Source organism: Schistocerca americana, chromosome 9 (genome assembly GCF_021461395.2).
Source record: "Schistocerca americana isolate TAMUIC-IGC-003095 chromosome 9, iqSchAmer2.1, whole genome shotgun sequence".
NCBI lineage: Eukaryota > Metazoa > Arthropoda > Insecta > Orthoptera > Acrididae > Schistocerca > Schistocerca americana.
The window spans coordinates 3,261,360-3,271,911 of NC_060127.1; the positions used below are offsets into that span (position 1 = coordinate 3,261,360).

General features: G+C 46.1%; 1 pseudogene; it reads right to left on the reverse strand.

Moving 5' to 3' along the window:
- Window positions 1-867: 867 nt before the first annotated feature.
- On the reverse strand, window positions 868-985 carry LOC124551614 (annotated as a pseudogene).
- Window positions 986-10,552: the final 9,567 nt, after the last annotated feature.

Below are 10,552 nucleotides of genomic sequence, written 5' to 3' on the forward strand. Positions count from 1 at the left end.
GTGCTTGTAGAGTGAGAACAGAGGGTGCACACACAAGCCGCCTCAATGTTATCCGTTCGCCGATGGCGGTGACAAATGTCATTAACACTGCAGCCCCTTGGGGTGCACATATTGTACCTTGGTGCCGCAACACGGTTGTGGAGCGGTTTTTCCGGCTCTGTACACTCCGCCAGGGCACTCGACAGTGGCGGACAGTACTTTGTGGCTGTAGGAGCCGCTCTGACCTATTCCGTTTACTAATGCAGCAAGGGCAGAGTGGCTCTCTGTGTTCTTCTGTTGTACTTCGTCCGCCTATGCCTGTGCTGCATAAATTGCTCACGTATACAGGGTGATGCAGAAAGAAAGAACAGATTTAAATTGTATGTTGCAGAGAAAGCGGAAAAGTTACAAACACACTGCGTATGTCACTGGAAGGTGCAGAATTTTGACACATCTGCGCTGTTCGTTTGTCGCAACATGGCGACTACACGAGGAGGAAAATCATTTTGTGTGTTGGACTTCGCGGGAAGTCAGTCCATTGTTCCAGTGCGACGTGCATCCCTCCATCGATTCACCAACAAGCGGCGCCTGCACATGCAGATTTGTGACTGGCATACAAATTCCTACAAGTTGGTTGTATAGACAAAGGAAAGAGCACTGCTAGGCCAGGCGCTGAAAAACTCCTCCCGAGCAGGACACGAAGGCCCAACGGCACCGACCGGCCGGCGTGTCATCCTCTGCCCATAGGCGTCACTGGATGCGGGTATGGAGGGGCATGGGGTCAGCACACCGCTCTCCCCGCCGAATGTCAGTTTACGAGACCGGAGCCGCTACTTCTCAATCGAGTAGCGCCTCAGTTTGCCTCACAAGGGCTGAGTGCAGCCCGCTTGCCAACAGCTCTCGGCAGACCGTATGGTCACACATCCAAGTGCTAGCCCAGCCCGACAGCGCTTAACTTCGGTGGTCTGACGGGAACCGGTGTTAGCACTGCGGCGAGGCCGTTGGCTGCTAGGCCACGCACGTCCGATGAAAATGAAAATGTCGAGCGTATCCGAGGTGCGTTTACACGGAGTCGTCGGAAGTCCCCATGACGGACAGGCCAACATCTTTTTAACTTTACCAACCGAAGGTGTGGCGTGCGCTGAAATGAACCTGCAATTGAAGCCATCCAAATTGCAGTTACTGCAGCAGTTGCGTCCTGGCGATCATAACAGAAGGTACGAATTTGCATTTCAGTTCTCCAAGATATGGAAGAGCACACACAATCCTGGCGTCGTTGTCCAACATGGAAGAGACTCGCCGAAACTAAATGTGTTTTGTGCCGCATCTGTTCGCAGAGTTTATATGCGTTTATTCCGTACGGAGCAATGTGTGACAGGAATTTCATACCTGCGCATGGTGCGCCGGCCGCGGTGGTCTAGCGGTTCTGGCGCTGCAGTCCGGAACCGCGGGACTGCTACGGTCGCAGGTTCGAATCCTGCCTCGGGCATGGGTGTGTGTGATGTCCTTAGGTTAGTTAGGTTTAAGTAGTTCTAAGTTCTAGGGGACTTATGACCTAAGATGTTGAGTTCCATAGTGCTCAGAGCCATTTGAACCATTTTTGAACCTGCGCATGGTGCAAAATTGTTAGTTTCCTCGAGTTCACGGAATTTCAAAAATTTCATTTTTATGCATGACGACGTTCCGCCTCACTACCACCTCTTGAGGTGCGCCGTTGCCCTAACGTCACCATCCCACAGCGTTGGATCGGAAGAGGTCGACAACAGTATCTTACTCGTTGCGTCTGGCCTAGCACCTGACTAGCCCTCACTCCTGGCGACTTTTTTACTGTGGGTTTACATAAGAGAGTATGTCTTTGTTCCACCTACGACAGCTACTGTTCAAGAGCTGAGAAATTGATATCTTGAAGCTGAAGATTCAATAAAGAGGGATTTGTTGACTTGTGCTTGGAATGAAATGGACTACCGTTTCGAGGTACGTCGAGCAATGCATGGTGCTCAAGTTGAGTGTGTGGTATATCGTCAGCATTCCTCAATGCAGTGCCATGCTCAATGTGTTTCTATCTTTCACGGTTTGTCTGTAACAAGCAACTGAAATCTGTTTCTTTTTTAATCACCCTGTGTGTCTGAGCCTCTGTCATTTTACACGAAGCGACTGCAGTGAGGATGTTAAACTTAAAACCTGCGGTGTTCCGCCGCGTGGCGAGATCTCGGCGACCTGGTTATTCGGAGTGAGCAGCACATGCGCTTCGTATTGCGAGTCAGCCAAATACACGCAACAGGTACTAACAACTTGTTTTGAGATTCAGAGCAACCTCAACAAATGTTACAGTGGATAATTTTTTCACAAGTGTTCCATTATTTGAAGAACTATTGCAGAAAAACGTCACAGCACTGGGAAGTTTGAGACAAAACAAGGAAATTCTACTGACAATGAAGGCTTCGAAGTCCATAGCAGTTTTATCCTTATCGTATGGTTCTGAAGGCAGTTTCACAACTTGAGCTTACGTGCCGAAAAGGAACAAAAGTATCACAGCGCCAGAGTAGACGCAGAACGCGAAAAGAATAATAAAAGTGAATCACGAATTAATTCCGTTGACTAAGGGGCTCGTACATAACAAATACAAGAGACAAGTCAAGACTTGTGGACAAACGTAACGGATGTCGCACCTACAAAATCCCCTGTGTTTATTTTCACAGCGACATACCGACTACCGAGAAAACGGATCTGATACCAGGAGGATTGTCCTGGCGGCATTAGGGCAAGAAATGATACATCCTCTGATGTCCTCGAAAACAGTGTTGTGCAAGGCAAGACGCGTTCTGGAGTTACTTGCCAACAGCAACGATTGTGGAAACTGGAAAAATAATCGAAAAGCTTATGTTTAGACAGAAAAAAGCAGTCAAAATGGAGCAAATGCATAGAAAAATGTTTGTAAAAAGATATTGTAATATTTTGTAAAGAGTTTTTTCGACGAGCAGAACTTGCGATTTGAGCCCAGCAAATTTCAATGTTTGTTTACGGACTTGTAGTATGCTGCAGGGGAAAATAGGCACACAACTTGTCATATAATTGAAACAAATGGTTCCAGCTCTGTCTCAAGTTGCATTGGGAAGTATCTTTCTTATTTCTTGATGGTGATTTGTTTTAGACACGTGTGTCCATTAGCAGTTGTTGAGTCGGCCATAGTACCGCTTTGGTCACTGCAGAGGCAGCTTTTGTACAGGCCTGTCGCCTCTATTTGTCACACTTAAGGATGGTTTGAAAGTGGACGCGTATCTGAAACGAGTCACCACCAAGATATAAAAAAGATACATCTCAATGCAAGTTAAGACGGAGCTGCAACCATTTATTTCAATGTGTGTTGTGTAATGTCAGAAAACATATAAAGTTGTTATTCATAATGTATTTCGTTTACTTCAGTGACGGTTGCACTATCATAATAAATACTGCCGTTCATCATAGTTTTGTTTGTTTTGTAAATAAAACTGCCTTCTCCTGCTGCTAGTTACTTTATTTATCCCATACGCGTTTCGCCTTCTCGTGTTCTAAGGCATCATCATTGGAATCTATAAAGATACAGTTTTGTTAGTTATAGATTATCAAACAGTTCACTTCATTATTTACACTAATAGATAAAATAATAGAATAACGTTCGCAAAAAGTATTAATATAATAATACTGTCCATTGTAATAATAATAGAACCCAACATCTTTACACTCACTCATCCACGAACCCCTCCACAGAATATTGAAACGGAAAGTCAAAACAGCTGTCACCAAAGTTTTGAGCCACTCGCTCCACTCGCTAACAACCGCGGGACTGCTGCGATCGCAGGTTCGAATCCTGTTAGGGCATGGATGTGTGTGATGTCCTTAGGTTAGTTAGGTTTAAGTAGTTCTAGGGCGCTGATGACCTAAGATGTTAAGTCCCATAGTGCTCAGAGCCATTTTTTGTTAGCCACTCGCAAACAGCTAGTACACCCCCCCCCCCAAAAAAAAAGCATTGGCGCTACCCCCCTGTCTCTCTCACTCATTCATACAAGCGCGCGCGCGGGCGCGCGCGCGCACACACACACACACACACACACACACACACACACACGCAGTACAAACATCGTAAATAGAAGTTAGTATCGAACATATACTTCGTTAGGTTGGCAACAAATAGGTAAACATACCAAAGAAGATGAAACACGTAATGGAGTCGCAATATTTACGCTGTGAAAAGCAGTGTACGACGAAATAGTTGTATCGAGTGATAATAGAACAATAGTCCACCACAAAAAAGAGTGAGAAACATGGTGAACAGTATGTTGAAGGCGAGAACACAAAGAGGTGATTATATGGCAGTGATAAAAGTGGTAGTGCGACCTCCAGACCAGATATGAGGAAACGCAGATCAGCAAATCGTAAGTAATTTTTTTTTACAAAAAAATACGAAGTGAACTGTTTGATAATCTAAAACTAACAGAAGTGTATCGTTATAGATCCCACTGAAGATGCCTTAGAACGGGAGAAGGCGAAACACGTATGGGGTAAATAAAGTAACTAGCAGCAGGAAAAGGCAGTTTTATTTACAAAACAAATATTTATATGCTTGCTGCAGAGGATGGTCACACAAACTTGTTGTTCATCACAGTTTGTTCCTGTCGTTCTAATAAATAGCGTCTTGTGCTTGTTGTGAGGCAGTGGTCTTCTGGACGCCTCTCGAGCATTTTTTGCGGCTCCAGCCTCTCGCGTCCACTGTTAATATTGAGACACCTGGAGGATTGCGTCACATCCAGCCAGTGCGCAGTGAGCTGCCGTGTGTACAGAGGGAGGGGACCCACTCCGAACAGCAGGCGAGCGAGTGCGTGCGGCGCTGTGCTGTGCTGTGTCGTGTCGTGCTACCGCCGACAGGCATCTTGCGAGACGTCTCTGCTCCCTCCCTCCCTCCCTCCCCCACAGTGGCATTTCACGCCGTAATCGCTCACCGTGTGATCTTTCTTTACTTCCATCCTTAGGCAACTAGCGGATTGCGGTCAGCAGCGGTTGCGTAAGACAACTCTTAGATACAGCTACTAATGGAGAAAGCGGGAAGGAATAGCTATTCGGATATTAACAGGAACTTCTCGTTGCTTTACCTGTTTTTCGTTTTGCTTTTAGTTAGCCTGAAATTACTTTTTCTTAGGTAGACTGGCTTGCAAATACTAGAGATCGGCAAAATCGTTCATCCTTGGGAATTAGTTCACTGGTGATCGCTCTTTTTTTGGAAACCGTTCATTTTTACTCGTTCACCGTTTATTGTGTTTGGTGTATGGTTTTTATGAAAAACTGAAGATTAATGGCATAGGTGACTGAAGATGGAAGGCGCCAAGAGGCGGCGGCACTTGCCTGTCCCCAGGAGCACAGAGTTTTTATTCGTAATAGAAGTCTCACACACTTGTAATTTTCGTGATTCTGCAAAACATCTCGTTTACACAACTGTAGCGTTATGTGGCTGATCGCAGTGAAATAATATAAGGTGGCGCACGAAAAACCGGCCCCGAGTACAGACTACTCGCCAATTACGCACGATTTGTTGACCGCTACGAGCAGAATAAATAAACATGTAATTATTAGGCAGCGAAGAAATGACAAATAAGCTAATACAAACAACTTCGAAGCAGTAGATGACGGTTGGTAAGCGACAATGAACAGTCTAGTACTCGGGTCCAGTTTTTCGTGCGCCACCCTGTACCACTGAAATAATATCGTAGGAGTTATCATATTCTCTTTACAAAACGTGACACCATACACTCGATTACGAAGCGCGGGCTTCATTCCGTTGTAAGTCGGTCTGCCTTCCATAACAATGAACTTACTCTTTTACCTTGGATCAAAAAAAAAAAAAGACGGAAAATGGCCACTGTTGTGTGCCGTGCCGACGTCCTTTGCATGTCTAATAACAAAAAAATGTTGCCTTTTTACCGGTATTTCTTCTGCTGTTTATCGAAATAGTGAAGTAAGCTGATACGCCGTTTTGTTACCTGAAAAGATGTATGTATTACATACACGTAATTTTTATGTAATTTACGTAATTATAAAATACATTTTAATTACCGGTTGTGGGCGCTGAATAGAATACGAAAAGAACCAGAAGTCGAGAGTTCAAAAAAGTTTTGAAACAGATCTAGAACGGGCGTGCGGAGCGAACTAAACGAACAGCAGCAACAACAACAACTCGATACTGAACTAACTTGAGCAATCGGCAGTGGAACTGCAACGAGTGGCCACGCGAAGGAGGAAGAGTCCGGCCGAGAGAGACAGAGACAGGCGGGAACGGGACCGAGGCCGAGGCTGGAGCGACACTATAAGTGGACAGCCGCGACCCAAGTGAACTATGAAAGTCCGTTCTTCGCTCGTTCCACTCATATTGATGAACTGTTCCTTTGGATCCGTTAGTTCACGAACGACCCAACTCTAGCAACACCTATTACGCTCATAAATAATAATTAAACATATTAACAAGGTAGTAACAAATTGCATATGTTGTACTGTTGAAAACGCACGTGCAGGTTGACAAAAACGCATACAGGAGATCTTGGTCTTGTGCGATAGTAATGTCGGCAGGGGACTGGTGTTCCAGTGGGCCGGCTCTGGAATGGCGCAGGTTTGTGCGAGGCCGGAAATGACCTGACCTGACACAGCGCCGCTCCGGGCGTCTTCTGGAGCAGCTCAGGCTTCCGTCAGCGAAAACTGCGGAGCTGCAGTTCTCAGACAAGCAATTCTGTGCGAACAGAGATTCTAAAATTGCAATGTGTGTGTGTGTGTGTGTGTGTGTGTGTGTGTGTGTGTGTGTGTGTGTAGTGACGTTGGGCCAAAATCCTTACACGTAAGCATCGTCTGCTGCGGGACCCCATGTTAAAGTGCGTGCCCTGGACGTACTTGTGCGTGCACTGCGCCAGCACTGTGCTCTGTCCCGCCTCACAGAGCGGACGGGCCGCCGCCTCGCTCGCACGTCGCACGCTCTGTGACGGGTCCGGCCGCCCCCCGCCCTTCAGCCAGCTCCCTTCCACAGCCGGCCCGAGGCGTCCTTTGCCAGCCGCTGCCGGCCCACAACGAGCTGCCCCTTGTCACAGGCGCCACCTCCCACTGGATTTCCCCACTGGCTTGCCCGTATCGTCGCTGGAATAGTCATAAATACGTAGCGTAACAGAGTAAAACTGGTGTACAGTTGTACATTTGATGTAGAAAGCCGGCCGAAGTGCCCGTGCGGTTCTAGGTGCTGCAGTCTGGAAACGCGTGACCGCTACGGTCGCAGGTTCGAATCCTGCCTCGGGCACGGATGTGTGTGATGTCCTTAGGTTAGTTAGGTTTAACTAGTTCTAAGTTCTAGGGGACTGATGACCACAGCAGTTGAGTCCCATAGTGCTCAGAGCCATTTGAACTATTTGATGTAGAACAAACTCGCAGAGAGGCAAAGCTATTTTTAATGAAGTGGTGTTAAAAAGAGAAAAGAGGAAAAAGAGTACCATTAAAAATTAGCCATGTCTTGACACATGGTCATAATGTTTCGCTCATTAATATGTATAAACGCATTCAAATATTATCAACAGCATTTATTGGACGATCATGCGGCCACGCAGAAAGAGTTACACGAAATTTGCACTTGACGTAATGTTTGTGAGACCTCTTTAAATGTGGGTAAAAGCGAAGTAATGCCTATGTTGTTGTTGTTGTGGTCTTCAGTCCTGAGACTGGTTTGATGCAGCTCTCCATGCTACTCTATCCTGTGCAAGCTTCTTCATCTCCCAGTACCTACTGCAACCTACATCCTCCTGAATCTGCTTGGTGTATTCATCACTTTGTCTCCCTCTACGATTTTTACCCTCCACGCTGCCCTCCAATACTAAATTGGTGATCCCTTGATGCCTCAGGACATGTCCTACCAACCGATCCCTTCTTCTAGTCAAGTTGTGCCACAAACTTCTCTTCTCACCAATCCTATTCAATACTTTCTCATTAGTTATGTCATCTACCCATCTAATCTTCTGTAGCACCACATTTCGAAAGCTTCTATTCTCTTCTTGTTCAAACTATTTATCGTCCATGTTTCACTTCCATACATGACTACACTCCATACAAATACTTTCAGAAACGACTTCCTGACACTTAAATCTATACTCGATGTTAACAAATTTCTCTTCTTCAGAAACGCTTTCCTTGCCATTGCCAGTATACATTTTATATCCTCTCTACTTCGACCATCATCAGTTATTATGCTCCCCAAATAGCAAAACTCCTTTACTACTTTAAGTGTCTCATTTCCTAATCTAATCCCCTCAGCATCACCCGATTTAATTTGACTACATTCCATTATCCTCGTTTTGCTTTTGTTGATGTTCATCTTATATCCTCCTTTCAAGACACTGTCCATTCCGTTCAACTGCTCTTCCAAGTCCTTTGCTGCCTCTGACAGAAATACAATGTCATCGGCGAACCTCAAAGTTTTTACTTCTTCTCCATGAATTTTAATACCTACTCCGAATTTTTCTTTTGTTTCCTTTACTGCTTGCTCAATATACAGATTGAATAACATCGGGGAGAGGCTACAACTCTGTCTCACTCCTTTCCTAACCACTGCTTCCCTTTCATGCCTATAACAAAGCTAAAAAACCTCGTAGATTCCAATAAGAAGACTAGTAACGTGAAGCGAAAATGGGCTAAATACGTGGTTTAATGAAACCGCAGACAATCGTATCCACCGCTGCCGAGAATTTTACAGTGAATGTAACAACTCCGTGGTCCATATAGCAGGAGCGGTCACAAACGTGACAAGTTTGCGTAGGTATGTCACGCTCTTGGTTCTTCAGCGCTGCATTTCTGCATTAGCAATTACTTTTGAGCGTTTGGACCTCAGCATAGCCTACATTCCGTTTACGCGATAGGTGGGGTCCACAGGAACTTGGGTAACAAATCACCCATCGAGCCTTCATGGAAAGGAGGCACGACGTTCGCTTCAGCATCAGTGTGTGCGTAGGGACTGTGGGCGACAGCCTCGCAGGACCGTACACTTTGGCGGATGCCTTAACAGTTGTTGTTTACTACCAGCTTGTGCGCGACAGGTTACCACGCTACTGCAGAACGTTAGCTGTGCAGAAAGACAGCAGGAACGGTTTACGCTCGACGGCACACCACCCCACTTTGTACGCCTCGTCCGACAGCAAGTGACACACACCACGTCTGATGAACGGTGGATTATGTGAGGCGGTCTAGTAACATGTCACTTCCACTCACCCGGTCACATTCCTTTAGATTTTTGACTACGAGGACATAAAATGTGTTGAGGTAGGCCATACCCGTTTATACATGTTTCCCGCAAGCCGCTCTACAACATGTCGTGGAGGGTACTTCGTTGCAGTGTTACGGATTTTCCGTCCCATTCCATCGGCGTAATGAGCGAGGCAGAAGGGACGGTCTGGTTAGCTATGTTGGCGCCCCAGTCCGTCATTATTCTCACGATCGCTACGCCAGATACGAGGGCTACTCAGCAAGTAGGGAACGTTTCCGTCTGACGCCGCTAGGCGCTCTCCGATCCCGTATATTTTGGTTCGTCCGTGCTCGGCAGCTCAGTCGGCATCCATCCGTGACAGCGGGAACGCCTCTGCGCGTCTGGATTTTTCGATACTCGAAATTGAAATGTGAGCTGCAATCGAAAATCCCGCCATTTGTGCGGTGCGGTCAGTGACACGGTTTTCGTTGACAAAAAAACCTAAAACCCATCGAAATTTATCGTGAACTGTGCAAAGTGTACGGAAACAACGTAATGAGTGAATGTTCCGTCCGGAAATGGTGCATTCGGTTTAAAAATGGCCGAACAACGTTCATGATGAAGAGAAGAGTGGACGCCCGTGCATTGTGACTGACTATCTTGTCGCTAAAGTTGATGAAACGATTCGTGAAAACTGTCGCTTCACCATAACGTAGCTTTCGCTTTCTTTTCCACAAGTTTCACGGACTTTGTTGTTTGAAATTGTCACTCAAAAGCTAGGCTACCACAAATTTTGTGCACGATGGGTGCCCAAAAATGCTTACAGAGCGCCATAAAGAACAGCGAATAGGGGCAACGTTGACATTTCTGGAGACCTACCACAAACATGGCGATTCATTACTGGATCGAATCGTAACCAGTGACGAGACTTGGGTGAAACACGTTAATTGCGAGACAAAGTTACAGTCCATGGAGAGTGTGCACACAAGGTCCCCCCCAAAAACCAAGAAAATGTTTGCAAACCTTGTCAGCAAGGAAGTTGATGGCGACTGTGTTTTGGGATTGGCAAAGTGTGGTTCTTATTGATTTTCTCGAACGTGGAGCAACCATAAATTCTGCCCGGTACTGTCAAACTTTGCACAGCCTTGGAAGAGCTGTTCAAAACAAACGCCGTGGAAAGCTGAAGTCCAGAATTTTGTTTTTGCACGACAGTGCCCGACCTCACACGGCAAACCGCACTAAAGAACTCCTTAATTCATTCACATGGGAAATTTTCCCTCATCCGCCCTACAGCATCGATCTTGCACCGAGCGACTTCCACTTGTTTCCCCAAGATGA